Source organism: Agelaius tricolor, unplaced genomic scaffold (genome assembly GCF_023055355.1).
Source record: "Agelaius tricolor isolate 1412-34295 unplaced genomic scaffold, bAgeTri1.0.p SCAF_1, whole genome shotgun sequence".
In the NCBI taxonomy this organism is placed as follows: Eukaryota; Metazoa; Chordata; class Aves; order Passeriformes; family Icteridae; genus Agelaius; species Agelaius tricolor.
In genome coordinates, this window is record NW_027269261.1 from 68056111 (window position 1) to 68076023 (window position 19913).

A 19913-nucleotide genomic window follows, 5' to 3' on the forward strand; every position below is an offset into this window, starting at 1 on the left:
AGCTGAGGTTAAGTGTGAAGGGAATAGTTCAGTCCCTCTCACGCTCTTAGGGCTTAGGTTCTCCTTTATGGATACATACCAAACAATATTATACTCCCAATGGAATGGGGAGGGTGGTAATCTTCCCTGGGATGCAGGGTTGGAGCTCTTTTGGCTGCTGGGTGGGGAATGCAGTGGCTTGGCAGCATGGAGCCAACCCAGCACCAGTTTCAGCCTCACAACTTCCACAAATATCAGCAAATTTGTCCCTTAAGACCCCAAGTTTGAGAGGCTCTATTTCAGCAGGAAGAAACTCACAGCAGAAGTACATGCAAGGATGAAAATAACATCTGGAGGGAGGAGAAGAGATTATGAGCAGGTAAAGTTGCCTGAATATGTAAGAATCTCTATTATGCTTTTCCTTGTATTAGGTTGGTCCTGTGCAGGGCTCACCTGAGAGGTGAGGCACAGTCACTGACACCAAAAGAATTAAGATGTTCCTGAGCACTGCCCCCTGAGAGACATCCACAGCAATGAAGTGTAACAAAAGGCAGAAAATCATGTTGCTCTGTCTCAGTGGATCAAGGAAGAGTGGACTGTTCATAGGGAGAGACAGGCTTTCCTTATGCACAGAACAACTGCAAAGACAGGATCCATTCCCTCTTGAGGTGTTGGGCAGGAGGAACCAGAGAACCTCATTTCCATCATTGTAGGATTGCACAACGAACACTCTGGAGGCCTCTCCTCCCCTTTGCTCAGCATTGTGTTAAGCCCATCAGTTGAACAGCTGCAGGGGACACACACGAAGGACAGCCTCAAGCCATCACTGCAGACAGACAGACCAGCCAACATGCTGCATTCATAAAGCCACCAACAGGAAACCAGCCCAGCAAACACCCCACCATGGGGAAAAGAGACCACTTCCAACTTCCAGGGAGGGAACAGGCCACAGAGAGGTTGTGCCATACCTGCATGAAACAATAGGTTCTGTAGAAATGCCCAAAAAATATTTCCAGCTCCTGTTGAGGCTGGAAAATCTCTACAAGGCAGCTACATCTATGTTTTCTTCTTTAGCCATACAAATTTTAGGATATTACATTTCATCTTTCAAATCCTAGACACATCTCCATTTAAGAAGGCTTGCCCAGGGACCACACACATACTTATCCCCACTGTACTACAGACTTACCAGTCCTTATATTATAGATGAACACCCAGATGGTACATTATTTTTTAGGTTTTCTTATGAAGACTCAAAGCAGTTGTCATGAAAGTCTAGTCTTCTTCCTCTGGAAAGGCAGATTTAATTTGTGGCTGCTTCCTTTTAGCTTAAATGACAAAGACAGGATCTTGGTAGCAGCTGGGAATAAATACTTAAAGACTTAATTACTTTCCCCTTCCCTGACCAAATGAGTACCTAAAGCCAGCTGCAATGGAGGTAGTCCTGTGATATCATGCTGCTGGGACTAGTTTTCAGGTCAAGCAAAATTGTCTAAACTAATAAAAAGAAAGCAGCTAACAAGCTGGGAAAGCAGAAAATAGAAATATATTGTCCTTTTACTTCTTTTGATTGAGCTCTTGATAAGGAATCTGTAGTAGAATTACAGTATTTCCAGGTAGAAAAAAAAAAAAAAAAGGAATGTTTGTTTAGGTACAATTTAAGCTACCTAGTTTACTATTTGAGATTTATGAATATTTCTATCTAATTTTCCTGGACAAATCACAGTTATGAAGAACAGCATTCCTGACACGCAGGATTTGGGCAAGAAGCTTGTATGGGGTGCCTCTGTGGACTCTGTGTGTGTGCTGTTTGGAGAAAGCACATGTGGTTTTGTGTGGAAAGTTCTGGCTATCAACACAGTGGTGCCTACCTGACAGGGACTGTCTGGGTTAGTGCAGTTCTTCTTTCTGGCTGTGGGCAGTCAGGGCAGATGGTGAAGCTATTGGAATCTGGTGTATTTCATGTGCTTTGAGGAAGGAACAGGAGGGAGCCAACTGGAAGGACCTGTCTTTTCTCACTGTCCATTCTCTCCATGCAAGTTCTGAGCAGAAGGGGGACAGAAGTCTTCAGGGACCAAAGAGGAGCTTGATCCCATGGAATGGTGGAGCAGGGCAAAGAGCAATGCTTACTTTGTACTTTATGCATATGATGAGGCTGGAAGAATTTCCCTACAGTCATCTTTTTATTAGGAAAATCAAGATATAAATCTCTTGCCTGATCATTAAGAAAAGGCCAAGCTTAAAGTCTGTCATGTCATTAATTTAAAAGGTAGGCTAAACACTTTAAGAAACGAGCTTTGGGAGGCCCTCACACTGCACATGTACTCTAATAATGAGATGCTAGTTTCAGCCAGAATGTTTCCAGTTCTTACATTTCAGCTCCCATTTTTAAAAGCTTTTTGCCCTTACAAGGAAAACAGATTGAGAGAAGATTTTGTGAATTTCTGATGAGTTTTCAACACTGTTTTGGAAGGAAAAAATTAAAAATGCAATTCCATTATTTCTATGAAGAAAAACTGTAGGCTGAACTCAAAGAGATCCGTTAATGTGACTTGTACAAAATGGAACAATTAAGGAAGAAAGGTAAAACTGATGTCTTTGGGCTCTTCCTTGTTTTGGGCCACCAGAGGCAAGTTCTGAGTGAGGCTGGCTCCTTTGAAGTGGCTGGCTGCAGCTCTAGCCTGCCTTTGCCACACTGGCTCTGTTGAGGGTGTGGTGAGGAAAAAGCAAGAGGAATCCTCCCTGACCAAAGGCTGCATCTGCTGAAGCCCAAGACAGCCTGATCTTGGGCAGTGACAGAAATCTTCTATAATGCATGGTAACATCTGGCCCATGTCATCTTTTTCTGGTTCAGCTGATGCTTTTTTTTTCATGAGAAAATGCTAAAAACAGATCCAAAGGCTCCATAATTGAGGCTGTAGCGGTTGTTTCCTTTTTTATTATTTGAGAAAACCTTTATGACTCCCTTTAGATTTTGCAGCTCATGGATTATAAATCTGCTCTTCAAAGTAGAGGAATGCAGCTTTCTGGCACTGGGAGCTGTCACATCTCCTGCAGGAAGGTAGACAGCCTGGCTGCTTCAAGCTGTATAATTGCAACAGCCAAAGAAAGGACTCCCTTCTCTTTCCTTTCACACAATATGAAGAGAGGGACAAGCTGTCTTTATACTATGCCTCAAAAACATTTCTGTGCTATCCTTTCTAGCTATTCCCATTTCAGCTGAATGAACAGAGCAAGGGTAGGAGCAGCTCAGACCTTGCCTGTTCACTTTCTTTCACACTGAGCAATTCACAGGTTGCCTGCAGAGCTCTTGTAGGTGTTACATGTGTCTACAATCACTTTCCCCAGGCCACTCGGAAGGCTGGGTTAACTGGGAATATTGTGACCCCTCGGTATCTAGGGAGGGAGGATGGGGGTGGAAAGAGGGGTATTTTGAGGGCAGAGTGCCAAAGCTGTGCTGTGAGGAAGAGGGCTTACCCTGCCAGAGATTCCCAGCATGTTCCCTTTGCAGCCAGCAAGCGGTGGGAGTGTCTGTGGTGCTGCAGGCACTGGCGGGAGAGGCTGCAGCTTCCTGAATGCTGGCAGTGTATGCCCCTACTTCGAAGCAGATGAACCAGTAGCCCTGAGGAACAAAGGAGCTCATGGGTGTGGAGGTCAGAAGAAGGGTGCTAGAGGATCACTGTGGGATGTAAAGTTCTTCTCTTCCTGCGTTCTGCCTGCTTTCATCTCCAGGAGCAGAGTGCCCTGTCTGTGTTTTTATAGCCTGAAATAACAGATGCTTTTTAATGAGTGCATGGACAGACAGCCTATTGTCTGGGTTTGTGCCTCAGAACTGCATGGTGGGAAGGGCTCTTGGCACTTGCCTTTGTTTACTCTGTTTCTAAAGATGTGTGGTCCTTAGAAGGATGGAGACCTTGCTGTCTTTCAGGTGTTTTTATGGGTCAGGCCAGAACATAGCCTGCTTGTGTTATGTTTGCTTTTCTCAGAGTAACCCAGCTATGCCATGGCCTGAGAAGGATCTCCACGTGCATTTAATCTGAATGGACTCCAAGGGTATCCAAATGGCCCCCATAAACAAGGGTGGCCTATCTGGAAATATTTCCTGGTTGTGAACATTGCAGTGTAGGCTGAGATTAGTTAGAAAGCCTGGCTTGTGCATACATATTTTCTCTTCTTTTAGTGTCCCAGTGGGGAAGACAGTCCCTGAAAGGCTATGAAGCATGGACTAGCTTTCAGAGCTTACTCCTTGCCAGCAGCCTCTCTGTGTGAGGCCAATAAAATTTGTTTGCACTTGACAACAATAGAGTATTTTTGCGTTTCACAGTGTGTCTCCTCGGGACTAACTGCTGTTTGGGAAGGCCCTTAGGTCTATCCCTCCCTTTTATCCCATGCAGATTGAAGACACCACCCTTTCATGCCCTGCCTCTAGAACATGGTCACTTGCTGAAGACATTGGGGTAAGCTTACAAACTGGGTGGAGAGGAGCTGCTTCCAAGCACTGACCTAGGAGGGGTCAAAGGAGGGATAAAAGCTGGGAATGTGGAACTCATCTCTGAGATCAAATAACTCATGGGTTAAGGGTGGTCTTTGAGGAGACATTGAGATGGAGTAGGAGCAGGAGTCAAATAGCTGTTTTTCCTGTGGGCTAGGAACAGATCATCCAATGTAATCCCCCCATGCTCACCCCTTTTACCCCCCAGCCTCTGCCACCCATGCCAAGGGGGCGAAGTAAGGAGGCTTACTTGAGGAAGAGGAAGGGCAAAGAAGCATTTGAGCACACCGTGCTGGGTCAGAAGGCAGCGCTCTATTCTTCAGGGCTAGAGCTCACCTTGACACCGGGACATGCAGAGGCCTTTTGCTTTTTGAACCCTCAGCCCCAGGCTGATCACCTCATGTCCTGAGAGCACTGTGGTCCCAGGAGTGCTAACCCTGAGTGCCCAGGAGGTGGGGTCTGCCCTGTTCTTTAGTACAGAAAGGCTTTTTCACCACTCCACTGACCCTACTGAGAGGGGTCAGGCACTAAGCATCACATAAGTATTTTTCTCTACTTCTCTGTGGATAACAGGGAAACTTTGGGATCCTTCTTTTTTCTCTCTAGCCCAATAAGATGTGGGGGTGTTAAAAAAATCAGGATAGTAGGCCAGGGATTGTGCATGGGACTGCTAACCTACTGCAAGTACAAAGAGGCAGAGCCTTTCTAAAGAATGATGTAAAAAGCTATGGGCAGCTGTTTTTCCTAGGGCAACCCAAATACTGTGCAGGGGGTCTTGTGTGTGTCAGTCTAAGATGCTCTATGAATTTGTGAGAAAAGCTCATTTCTGGAGGTGTGATACCCTTGCTGGAGCAGCAATCCAGTGAGCAGCTGGGCAGACCCCACTGTGAGGGGGACACAAGCCCTGCAGTAGCCAGGGATTGCTCACCTGATGGGTTTGCTGACAGTGGCTCTTCTTTTGCTCACAGTATCTTTGAAACCTCTCACCAACTCCTTTTGTTGTGCTGAGCAAGTCAGCTACAAAGCCCTTATGAAATAAAATACTGGTTCTGTGAAAGATAATTATTATAGGTGTTATGATCCTGAAAAATTTTTCTATTAACTCAGATCTACATTGCTTAAATTATTTTGAAAGAAGATGACAGCGTCTCTATTTCAAAAATGGTCAGAGAGTGTTATATTTAATACACTTGTCTAAAATACTACACAGAATACTTTACTGCTGTGCAATAAAAAATAAATAATGTGAATAGTTATATCTTTCTCAAGCATAGCAGCTGGATCTTTTTTTTTTTAAATCCTAGGAGGTTGATTTGCCCAGTTCTTGTAAGGGACAATTAAATTTAATGATCTACACTTCAAAAAATGACCTGCGATTCTGAGAATTTTAATTTAATGGTTTCCCTGCTTGAAATATGTCTGAAGTGCTTTATTGTTTAAAATAATTGTGTTTGGTGGTTTTTGAAAGTCAAAATGGAAACATCTCAAGAAGACAGAGCCAGCTTTTCCCATATAAAACGCTAGCATACCACACTAGGGTAATGCTATTCTCATAGGCTTTTGCCTTTTGGTTTGAACACATATAACTAATTACAAAAGGTGCTTCATTGAATTTATAAACAGAAGAACACAAATTTTGGCAAAAAAAATTATAATTTTAGTTGAAAGAAGACTAAAATCTGTTTCTGATAATGCTTCCTAATTTGTACAATAGTATGACATGACATTTGCAATGCAGCTGTTTCACTTCCATGCTAGACAATTTGTATGGTCAGTTTGGTAAAAATTAGAAGCTGTAGTGAGGTTTTCTGGATCATTTATAATCTTATGAGGTTTTTTTAAGGTTTAAAATTGCTGACAACAGAGAAAACCTGAAGGGGTAAAGGAGAAAAATCAGCAGAAACTATCTTATATGACTTGAGGTTTTCTTTGTCCAGACATATTCCATAGCAGTTCATATACTTATTTAATTTTGTGAAGGAATATTTGTTTGAAAGGGATACAGAAGGCTTTGGCTGCCTGTTACTGATAAATCAACTTTTCTGAATGTTCACTGATGCCTTTAGAGCTTGGAAATGAGTTTTATTACCTGAACAAGTTAAGGAAGAGCAACAAGACTGTCCATTATTTGTATCATTAGCTGCATTTAAGTCAGTGTTTACCACCACAGTGCAGTAGATGAGAACAAGCTCTTGCTCCTGTCGCATGAAGTAGCTCTGTGCACTGGCACTGAAGTCACTTAGATGGGTCCCATGAAACAAACATGCAGAATTTGGGTTTGACAGTGGGCAAAATCGAAGCCTTGCTGTTTATTTCAGGCCATCACAGCAAAAGCTGAGTAAAGCACAGCAAGATAAAATCAATTAGTACACAAAATATTTTATGCTAGGTATTTAGTGTAATGCTCTCTGCCTAAGAATTGTGATTCATTCCATTATTTAATGCACTTAATGGGTGTTCCTTAACAAGGGACATCCTCATACATGCTATTTTATGAAACTTGGTAAGTATAGGCAACATTCACTCTTGACAGCTGTGGATCAAATTACAAGCAAGCCACAGAGAATATTTCTGCAGAGGGAACCCTTACTCCCCTACAGGGCTCCTATGAAAGGCTTGGCCAAAATCCAGCTGACTTTGCTCCCCAACTGCAAGGAGCCAGACTGCATTACACTGCTGGCAGCACTCAGCATCCCCAAGGAGGTTTTTCTGAGCAGAGTCCAAGAGCAGTCACCACCCAGGGCTGCACGGTCTGGTGTGCAGCTGGGGGAACCTTCTGCTGTAACTCACGGCTGGGGTGGTGGCCAGGAGAAGACCCATCCAGGGCAGCTGGAGCCTCACCTCCTCCAGTCACCAAAGCAGCTCCTGCAGTGCATGTCAGCGTCGGTGTGGCTGTTGGTGTCTTCACATCCTTGCCTGACTGCTCATGATTGCCCCCACGGGCTGGGGGAACATTTGTCACAGATGCTGCCTACAACAGTGCCCTCATGGTTACACAACATGAGGGTGCAGGACCCTGGGCTCTTGCATCCCCCCCTCAACCCTTCCTGAAAGCACTGGGACTGACGCAAGGGTGCATCCCCATCTCACGTTCTTCAGTAGAAAGGAAAAGTTTGCTTCACACAGTAAAGCTCTGCTCTCGCCATGGACTGTATAACTGACATGGTGAAACTGGCAACCCAGAGATACAACACACAGGGCAAATTTATAAATACAACCTTTATTGTGTACAAACGATGAGGAGACTCTGGCATTGCATAAGGCCATGATTTTACAGGACTTCAATGCACCAGCGGCGCGGCGAATGCCTTCACCAATTTCTGTTCTGACAGTTCCCATATACAATTGCCATCCTTCACCAAAATGTTTGCTTAATACTGGTTTTCAAAGTTATGGCTGGTGTTCATTTGTGCCATATGCCAATAGTCATCTCCTGCAAGACAAACGGGGTGTTATATCTATATCTGTGAGAGACTGGACTGTTAATGGTTGATGACTCACACAATAGACCACCAAGGAGGTACCTGGGCATTCCTGCCTGGGCAAATACAAACTGAGTGGACCCTCTGCTCTGTGGGCTTCTTTCACTGGATCTAGACTGCAGCCATCATTTTGGTAAAGCTGGGACCCTCACAGCAGGGAAGATCAGAAGAAGAGGACCAAATGGATGCTGTCAGGATCCATGGAGGGGTGATATTTTTCTCTACTTAATCTGTCTCTCTGTCACTCTCTTTCTTTCCTCCCCTAGACCCCTTTTCCTATTTCTAGACAGACCCCTTTGCCTATTTCTTTCTCTCTCTCCCTTTCTACATCTCATTTACTGTTAAATTAAATTACATACTCTTGAATTCAGAATATGGTCTTGTTTGCACCTTAATTTAGGCAGAGAAATCTCTCTAGTAATTTTAATAACTGGGTCTTAAGTATATAGTAAAAGTGATATTTCTTTAAAGGCCTGGTGGAACATCTCAAATTCAAGTAGCAAGCTTGCTGACACTGCCCTTTAAAAGATCCATGAGTGACCAGGGAGGATTTTTGTGGGTTTGTTTGGTTTTGGTGTTTTATCCTTCCTTAACAAAGTAGCCAAGATGGCTGCTATTAAAAATCCCTCCTCATGACTGTTTAGGTAAAGCTCAGTGCCAACTTTCATTTTAGCTTCAGCTTAGCAGCTCTCATTAATTTCTCACATTCTTCTGGGACTTGGGATTTCCATATTTGGTTTTACTCTTGGATTATATCAGACAAGTTAGAACAAAATTCTTTCAGCTAAATGAATGTGAAAAAAATATATTCCATATGTTGTTATCGAAATCTTCTGTAGCTGTTTAAGTCAAAAATGGCAAGACAGAAATCTTTGTGTTGGCTTGCAATATAGCCTCTTCAAGAAAACAATCTTAGGTTGAAGAAAATTGGTTAGGCAGTTTTAAATCAACTTGTCATTTTTTTTGCATGCTCTGTAGACCTCTTTCATTTTCCCTTCTCCTTTTTTCTTAATTTAGTTTTTAACCCTTGTTTAAAATGACTTTGCCAGGGATTCATTTACTAAGAATATCTTTAATGACATCTCAGTTATGGATACATTTGTCAAGAACCCTAGCTGCTAAGACCAATGGAGTTGAAAAAGACAAAATATACACCATTGCTTCAGTATATCTGTGTATTGTCAGCTTCCTTTCCCAGTTCTTACCAGTTTAAGCATCAGACCTGATGATCTTACTTAGGTCAGCACAATGACAATTTTTGCATGTGTATGGTCAGACTGTTTGTTGCCCTTTTTTATCCTTAAAAGATAAATAACATACAAAAGCTAGGCTAAAAAGAATGGCTGACAAGTATCCATTTAGAAAATCACAGAGGCTGAGGTTGCTACAACAGTACGAGGACTTCACACCCTCTTTATGTTCTTATAAAGCTTACAACACACTTTGACAAAAGCCGGTGTTTGGAAAAAGATTAGGCCTTTAAACTCAACTACTTAAATCTAGGAAAAAGTAAAACTCAAGGTAGTTCATTCTCTGGTCCACTAAGTATCTAATAATTTGGAGCACACTGGGATGTCCTCAGTGAGAGAAATACTAAACTCTCCCTTTCCTACTCCTTCCCTTCTGCAAGAATGAATACACTGGAGAGCAGAGGAAGGACTTTTCTGTGAGATGGGTATTCAAATCTCTTCAGCCAGGCATGGAAGCTTGCCAGCAGTTCCCAAGAGTACGCTAGCTCTCAGCTATTGTAAAAATAAGTACATAAAAACATATGTCGAAAATCCCTCACATCCTTCCTTTCCCCCCTTTGCTGTTTTTGCTCCTGGCTAAACAGGGCAGCTAGGAGCAGGGCACTGGAATGTCTTTCCCAGGTAGTTTACTTTCTAAGACATTATAAAGGGACCCCAGACATCAAATCCATGTGTGAAGTCAAGGAATCCTGTTATTTCCCCTATGATAGGGAGAACTACAGTGCAGAGAGATTAACCCCCAGATTTCTAAATGGATTGCTGCTATATTCCTCATTCTTGTGTAAAAATCTTAAATACCAAAGGACTGGCTGTTCCCATTTGGTTTGGTTAGAGTGGCAAATATATAATCTGAAAAACACCCCTCACAGAACACTTCTAAATCATTGGACTAATCATTTGCCCGAGGTGTATGGCAAAACAGCGTCAGTGACAGTGGAAGAGCACATTTCCCTGGGACTCCAGTTCAGTGCTTTGGGAACACAAGAGTCTCTCCTTCATTATTCCTTTGTTAGCTGAATTATAGGGATGTAAGAGACATCAGCCTCATTCTGCTTTGTTCTGAAGAACACTGCATTACTCTTTTCTTTGCTGATCTACTTCCTAAATAACCATGTCTCTGGTGGTTACAGGCACAGGAGGGGTAGGTACTACTGAAACCCATGTGCTGGCTGTGGCAGGTACCTTTACAAAGAGACCTTCATGTTTTGGAAGAAATTCTTAAAGTTTCCATGAAGACTGCATTTGTTAAAAACCCTAAAATTAAGTTTCCACGTGTGACTTTATTTTTGACCGTTTCTCAACCTTAGTACTTCGTATTTCCTTGTTTTAAGAAAAAATGGGGCTCATAATAAACATCCTTAAGTCAATTTCTGCATGTCATTTTAGTGAATAAATCAGAAATTTTGATATTTTAAAAAGCAAAAAAGGGGAAAACCAAATTTGTTCTGAAATGTTGAGACAGATAGCAGTCTGAGATCAGGGAATCTCAGTCTCCACCTAGATCAGACCACAGTGATTACTGGCATGATGGAAATTTACCACTCACCCTGCTGGCACTTCAGTGATTAATGAAAATACATGCATATGAGAAGATGCCTGAATTCCTCTTGAAATAAGCCCAGTCACACTTGGAGGAGAGTGTTAAAGTGTATGTATGTACTAGGAGAAAACACACAATGAAGTAGTGCCTGTCCAGGGTAGACATAATAAATAAAATAAAACAGTGATGAGACATCTAACAAAATGTAGCCTGAAACCCACAGTCTTTTCAAATCCAGTTAGTATGTGGGGTAAGCAAGAAGGTAGCAGACTAAGTTTATATGTGTTTTATAGATACACACTACATACATGCTGTGTATATAGAAAAGTGGCTACAGACTAGGAAAATGTGGGCCTGATTTTAGCACCTGAAAATCAGACCAAAAAGGAGGACTCAGTGAAGACTGATGAGCATTTCTCTTTGTTTAGAAGTGTTATTTTCTTATTAATCTGTGCTATGGGGCAGCATGTTATGGACACGTTTGCTGTGTACAGCAACACTCTACAACACTATTTAGGTATGTATCATGTTTGCTGCAGGTCCACCATAGATTATAATAAATAGCTATACTTGCAGATATGTAAACTGCTAAATTTAGCAGACTGTCTTTTTACCTTTGGTCACCACAAAAAAAATCACATGGTTTAATGGCTGATGCTAAAGGATAGGGACACTCCTCTTGGAAAACTAGTTCCTTCTTATGAAACCAGCATGGCAATACTTCAGTGCTGTTTTGCTTTCAGTTTTTTTTGTCTATAGATTTTAAGGAAGGCAGTACACAGGAATTACACAGAAAAGAGTTGGGTTTGTATGCTACAAACAAGGAGAAGTTTGGAGGGCTAGGAGTTTAATTGGCTTTTTCATCACATGAAAGTTTATTATAAAGAGAAATCAGTTCTCTGTGCCAGCTGGAGGGAGCACCAAAAAATAATCAGTATAGTTTGTGAGAAAGGGGATTTTACTTAGGTTTTATTAAAGGATTTCTGACTACAAGTCTAATTCAATGGGCTAACAGGTTACACAGTAGGAAAGGTGTGGAAACCCTGCAGAGGTTTGAGGTTAAAACAGATAATCTGAAAGGTACAATCTGTCTTTATCCTGTCTTAATACCAGTGGTGGTCAAAATGTTTAGCTTAAGCTCCCTTCCCTACCTATATATCTTTGCTTTATAATTTTAATTCATTGTAGTGGTTTCCAAAAGGTCTTGAGAGAACAGGGAAAACTTTGTCTTGTGCTTCAGTCAAAGTAGTACAGGAAAGGGAGGATACAATAACACTTGTCCACAATTTATGTCATGAGATACATATGTATAAACATCCAACTAAATAAAAATACACATGTACTAACAGAGCCACATATTGTTCTTAATGCAGTTATCAGTAAGGTCTCTATGCAAAAACAGATTTTGGAAATAAATCAATCACTTTTAATATTAATAATATGATATTTCATTACATGTGAACTATTCCGTCTAAGACATAGACTCTATTGTGTTAGGTATCATACACTCACAGGAAAAATTAGAACTGCTCTTTAAGTGTATATTTCTCAAAAGATGCTCAAAATAACCCTGTTGGGCCCTTGCCATTCCACTCAAAAGAGGACTAATGCTTGAGAGATATTTCCTGTGAACCACCTTAACTCCGCAATTCCTGTTGCCTATGTAGTCCCCATTTTCTGTTTCTGAGTTAAATCTATTTTCCTGAAGCACAACACTTTGCTGAACTTCTGATTGATTTTTGGACTGTCTCTCTCATGTGTATTATGAGTATTCTGAAATCCCTTTTATATGCACTTCCAGTCCTCCCAATATAGCAGCAAACAATTGACTTATACATTGAGGTTATTTTTTAGCTGACTTTTCTTAACACCTATTTTCCTAGTTCTTATTTCCATTGCTGTGTTTATGAGAATGCTGCATAGGAAAGCATCAAAAATATTACTGAAGTCAACATCTATTACAGCTCCTAACTCTCACTGAACTACTAAACTGGATATACAGTCAGAAGAGATAATAACATGCAATTGAGATGGTTTTCCTTGTGAAGCTGATCATTTCTAATCATTTTCTCCACCTAAAAATACATTTTTCTCGAGTGTATGTTCAGTTATCTTTGTTAGCTGCTTCATCTGTAACTTCCCTAGTCCTTGTTTCATCATGTTGTGGTTCCACTCAACACACATCTCTCTGTCCTCTGCCAGCCCCTCTCTCTTTTTTTTCATGCTCCTCAACTTTTTTTTTTCTTATTCCTTTATCTTTTTTTACCCAAATCTTTTGTGAAACCATGCCTAAAACAGGTATTGGATTTATCCTTCTCTAGTTTTCCAGATTATCCTATTTCTTTTTGTTGTCAAAAGCTCTCACTAATGACTCAGAAATTGTTCAGCTAATTTCCTAAGGCTGTGTGGAATCCTTTGACTACTACTTTTTAATGTTATTCTCTTAACTATTTCCCTTTCCCTTGGCATGTTGTAGAGAGAGTTTTCCAAGTTTAACACTCTCAGTAGCAACAAATGCTTGATGTCCCAGTGGTTATGTTGGCTAAAACAATTTTAGGGAAATTCCCTCCCATAGCTCTCCCATGTGGCTAGCAATACAGAGACAATAAATATAGCCAAACCACAAGCATTTTTACCACTTTAGCTGATTTATGCAACATGATGGTGAAAATGTCATCAGGCAATCCCTGCACTACCATTCCTGTCTGTGTTAGAGGAAAAGCTGGCAAAATTTTTTAACATGTAATTTTCAGGTAAGGGCCTCTGATAACTTTGGCATAATATTCTAGAAATCACAGTGAACACAATCAATTTTACAAACTAGTGAGGCCACTTTTTTCAATGCCATGTGAAAATAAATATGAAATAATAAACTGGTTTTTCTTCTGTTTAATGAACAATATACACATTCATTTCATTTGCTGGTCCATGAGGAGTCGCAGCATTCCATACGATGGATCTGAACCAATTTTCCAGTAGTTCCATTCTAAGTAAACTGGAAGACATACATTTTTTTCCTATATCTGTAGTTCTGAAATACAATTTAGATAGAGAACTTCTTACTAAAACTCTTAGGAATCACAAATTATAATGGGAAAATTCCGATTAAGGTACTTTCTTAATAGAAAAGAAAATCAATAAAGAATCTTCTTTTCTGTACTTTACCATACCAATATTTAATCAAGCTGGAGGATAGCTTTTGATAAAGAATTAATAGCCCCCAAAAGAAAAATCATATATCTAAACGCAAATATTCTCCCTAAAATGGGCACCTTCTTTCCAAAAACCCACATTTACTTCCATGCTGGAAATTGCTGCCAGTGCTCAGAACAGCCACTTGAAAAGTATTTTAGTTTCAGTACATGAAAACGGCCTCGAAGTGTCACTAGAGAGCTATCGATAATCTGTTTCAAACTACATTTCAAGGGTTTGGGGCTGCTTGATCTTTTCACTCAAAAGCCACTTTTACTTCATCTTTGTTATTGCTTGCATTGACCACCAATATGTGTGGCCATGAAAATTTCCTGGCCGTTTGCACATGGATGGCAAGGCTTGCAGTATCACAGTTCCACTTTTGGCAAAGAGCATGAAGTGAAAAAAGAAACTTGCAAATAACAGATCTTGGGGGGGGGGGGAGTGGGAAAAAAAGGAAGTTGGTAATTTATTCCCTCTCCCTTCATAATCTTGACCAAGATAAATAGAAATGTGATTCTAACAATGGTAGGAAGTGAAGCAGCCTAACCTTTCTGCATTTAGCCTGGAAGCTTTTTCAGAGTAGGGAATGTCTCTCATAGATGTTTACACACAGTGCCTGGCACAAACAAGACTCATATTTAATCCTGGCCTTTAGAGCCCATATCACAGTATAAATATTTCCTAGTAGTAGTAGTCTTACAGAAATGAACCTTTGTTTACACTGCTGTTCAGAAGCCGTCCTTGGCTGTGCTCCTCCTGTGGGATTCCTTCCCAGCTGTCCACGTCACCATCATCTGCAATTTGATTGCCTTTAATGTAGCAGATTCACATGTAAGGAAGCCTGAAGTATAGAAGGTTTTTAAATGTGCAGTTTCACTTGCAAATGATGCATTTCTTACACTGTTGCTCTGATTTTTAAAGATTTTTTAAGCTTTCTGATGTTTACATTCTCGTAGCAATCTTTCTCATACACTTTCTGTAAGTAACTTATTGTTTTGCATTCTTTTATGGAAGAAGAGAAATTTGATAGACTGTTGGTTTGTCCAGTATCATTGGAGAGGTGGCACCTTTACCTTCCATTCCACTGTCACTTTTAGAAAACTATAAATGCTGGAGTCAGAAAATAAACTCCCCTTTTCTTCACCTTGAGAGCGGCAGTGTGTGCGCTCATGCTGTTTCGTGTCCTTTAGTGACATCACATGTATGTTGCTTCACTCAAGTGCTGCTGGGAATGTCTGATGTTCAGCACCCTTTTATAAGTCTCATTGTAAACTTGTGTGGCTTCTCTGAAAAGTTCCACTACAAGTGTCCTCATTCTATCTTTGTCAAAAAAGATGAAGAGTGTATTATTTCTCCTAAAATCCTCAGGAACAACTCAGCGCTTCCATCTTCTGCATCTCTGTGACAAAGCCACACCGAATGTTTTTCCAGCAATTGCTTTTGTAGTTAAATCTGGCACACCTGCCATGAAGCATTAGGAGCAGGAAAACTTCAGAAGTACTAGTTTGTTTCTACTTCTATAAATCCACAGATTATTAATGACTAAACGTGTATGCAATAACAACAACAAGATGCAAGTCAAGGCCCTAAAGCCTCTTTAGATTAGATTAGATTTGCACTGGGATTTAAATAGAGAACAGTTGGCTTTGAATCCCTCTGTTTTTTAAAGTTGATAGTCCTATTATAACATCACTTTAAAGTATTTTCCCCTTCTTTCTTCTCTTTGGCCCAATTTATAATGAGAGCAGAAGCTTTGTGATCTTGAAATTACAATTTTCTGTGCAAGCAACACAAAAGCAAAAAAATTCAGCAGATTAACACAGCATTCAGTAGATAGCAATGAAGACCACAAAGTATCCTTTTTACATTGAAAATAGCAATTTTTTTCTGATTACTTGTCCAGAGGAGCTTGTAAATACATTTCTGCATCATCACTTTGATGTATAAGCTTGTTGAGCATTTGAAAGACTCCATGTGATGGAGGCAGAGGAAAAGCCTGGACTGATGAACTTCCAGAGTATAAACTCTCATATATACAACAATGATGCTAAGTTTCCAGCAGCATTTCATTTTTGTCATTTGTAACAGCAACATGTGAAAGTGCTCCTGTCCATTTTGCCAGTATGGTCCTGTTTTGGAATTAAATCCAGCCTCTTAATTCAAGCAGACACAGTACTTTCTGATACCTTTATTGCACACCATTTCTTGTGGATTCCAGGTGGATGCTGCACAGAAGAATTAAATGTGTTTCTCTTATCACTAGCAACATCTGTAAGGGAATTTCATAAGTGTGTTGCATAGCTTAAGAAACTTTGGGAAGCACTGATTATGGCCTCATTCTAGTGTCACCAAGATCCATAAAAGGGAAGTTAGCTAATTAGGCATACATATGAATGACATTGTTTCTCCATGTGAACATTAACATGTAAAGTTGTTAAACAGCAGAATAAAATATCATAACAATTTTCAAATATACCTGTATAAAAACATCCAGGAGAAAGAACTAAGACAAATATTGGAATTATTTTCACTCTATTTTGAATTATTATAATGTAGTTTGAAACAGATTATCGATAGCTCTCTAGTCCTTTGAATTATCTTCCTGGATATTTATTAGAAAGCAAAAACCTATGTAGGATATGCAAAAATAGTACTGGGGGAAAAATAAAAAAAAAAAAACAACTCAAAAGAACTCAAGTTCTTTCCTGTGTTCTGAGTATCAGTCCATGATTTCTGTCATTTTATTTAATTACCAAGGTGAGATATATTTGCTGCCCAGTGTCCTCAGAGGAGGTAAGTCCTCTGAGCTGTATCTGCTAAGTTTGCTTTAACAGACTCCTAAACTGCAATGTGGGACTTGTGAGTGGTCTAATGATTCACTCCTGAAAAATGTTACCTTCACCAATCAGTTTTGGTTTCACTGGTGATGTCTGAAAGGAACATGGATCTGCACTTCAGAGGAAACAGTGTCTCTCATAAGTAAATTATATTATTTAAAGACAGATCAGGGGTACTTTGAGCCTGTGACAGTCTTGCTTCAGGGGCCTAGAAAAAGCAGTTTCTTCCTTTAGTTCCTAAAGCTTGGGGATTGGTTTCTTTTTTTCTCTTGGTCCTCTTTTAAAGGCCCTATACAGGTCTTAACTGGTTCAAAATGGTTCTCTTCCAGTGAGATTGAATGGGTTTTGCTTCCTTTGAACAGCAGGTGACCCTTGTATGCATGGCTTATTGCATCATCAAAGTAATTTTAAATACTCAGGTGGTTCTCCATACCAAGCTTCAGAGAAATAACTACTCTAGTATAGGCTAGAAAGGAATTTTTTGCAGCTGTTAGAGCTACTCAGCAAGAACAACTTACCTAACCAACAGATCCAAAGGTATTTTTCTCTTGTTTTGGAAACTAAGGTGTGACCTTCTGGAGAAAGAGTCTAGTTTGTACTGTATCTAAAAATAAATCTCTAGTCACTATGGTCTCTGCAAAGAGCAACTATTAAATATCTTATTACCCACAGTATCAGCAGTGGTGTTGGAAAATACCCCAGAAGGTGGCATTGCTTGACTCAAAACATTCCCTCTCCAGCACTCTTCTAGTGCAGGTTATCACATCTATGGTCACAGGAACTATCCCAAGAATCCTAACTCCTGGAATATTTGCCTCTTGGTGATAAAAATGCATACATCACCAGTAAGATTTCCCTGTACTTGCAGTTCTAAAATCAAAATTGTGTTAGGTGAAACAAACAACAAACCAAAACAAAACCACAAAACCCTCCCCCCTCCTTTTAACTTAATAAGGCCTTTGATATTTTATCTAAATTCATCGTGTCTTAGAACTAACATTCCATATATCTTGTTTGTGTCTTTCTAATTGCAATTATTAATGTTTTGTTTCACCTAGTACCTTGATAGTCCTGTTTTGGATAAACATGCCTTCCTGCAGCAAAGACTGAGAGCAAAGACGTGTAAATAATACTTGTAAGCATCCTCAAGACTTCAAAACATTCTAAAAACATGTACTTAACCTTTATGTCACCTCCACCAGGTAACATTACAGATATCCTAAAAACGGGGCATTCTGAATCTGAATTCTTCTGTATAAAGAATACCTCTTGCTTTTGTATGAAAAGTATACTCAACAATACAGCCCAAATTTACATATTTCTAACTCTGTACTTCATTCACAGGGCAATATTTTGGTCACCCTTCTGTTTAGGCATAATTGCCACTTGGATCCCATTGCTAACCCTCCTCTGATCTTCCCAAAAGGCAATGTTTCCACTTCAGAGCAATCCCAACAGTTGTTCCAGTAAACACAGCAAGCTACATCTTCCCTTTCTCAATCCTCAAACAAGCAACAGGCCTTACATCTCACCACCACCCTGGCTCTCCCCAGGGCAATCCAGTACACAGGCTTTCAGAAACCTTGCACTTCTTGGTAGAATTACCTCTTACACTCCCTCACTGGAGTGACAGGAGCCTGCTTACCTCTGCCCTGCTGGACTCATGGCAATGCCAATAGCTCCCATCACTGACAGCTATCCCAGGACCTCAGCTTTGTAAGGAGAACAAATTAATCCCACTGTCTACACCATGTTATAAACAATATACCATTCTCACATGCTTCTTACTTCAGGAAAAAAAGGACCTGCTTTATTCTATCTCAGTGATCTGAGTATGGTAAAAAAAAATAAAAAATATCCTAAGCTAGAATCAGGATGCTTTCAACTAAGCTACATCATCATGAAAAACACATTTTACCTCAGTCTCTCAAAACAAACACTGAAACCAATCCAATACCGCCAGTGATGACCTTTTACTAGTCTTTCACTATACAAAATAGCATAAAGACTAAATTCACACAACTAATTTTGCAGGAAACTATTAACCAGCATTACAGCTTCAGGGTAGAATGTGTACTATTCTAGATTTTTAAAGGACTTGTAACTTAGAAAAACTCAATCAAAACAGATGAAAACCTTCAACCTTTATCTGATCATCTGCAAGTGAAGTTCAAGAGTTAGATGTTTCAAACAGCACTGTAGAACAAAAGCATTCTTCAAACACAGACAACATCATAATAAAGGAGTAAAATACACATGAAACACTTGTACCTAATACAACCAACAGGAGTTTTTAGATATGGCAGAAGTCAATACAAGACTTGATGTGTATCCAAGGATTATGGACACAAGCAAGGCAGCAGAAGACAAAGCCTGGATTCCACTTCCCTCACCCATCTCACCTTTTCCTTTTCCTGCCTTGCTTCCTTGCCTGAAGGCAAAGTCTCTACAGTTCCACATTAATAAGTATCAGGACCAGATACAAAACTCAAGTACTTGAGGTAAGACACCCTGATTTGGAAAGTCTGAAATGTACTTTAGATTTTACCAAGATAGGCATGAGATCTAAAGCACTTTTGTACCACCAGGTTAAGTTCTTGAACAAGGAAAACTGTTGTCTCAGTGTAAGTAAATAAACAAAAGAAGTAAATCTCTAGAGCCCCTAGTCAGGCAAAATTAGATTCCAGTGTTTTACCTAAAAATATGACATTGTTTCAGCACTACAGAAATGACCATGCTCATAGCAATAATAATATTCTGCTTAAAAAGAACCATGACATAGGAAAATTGGTTTGAAATCACATATTTTAAATTCACATAAACTCTAAAAATTTGTTGAAATTACAATACTTATTATAATTAGCATTTTCATTAAGGCAACCAAAGCAATAAAAAAAAAAAGTATAAAGCTTTCTCAGTAAGAAGATGAACCACCTGACCAATCACTAACACCCAGCCCCTTCATTTTCCTTGTACATAAGAAAAGATATTCCACAATTCCACAGAAATGACTACTCAGTCCCTTGGGGACCCAGGGAGGAGAGATGTTCCTGCACAATTCTCTGGCAGGAGGTAGCAGTTCAGAACTCCTCCATTTCCATGATTCCAAGCCATTTCTTGACTTCTCTCTTCTTAAAC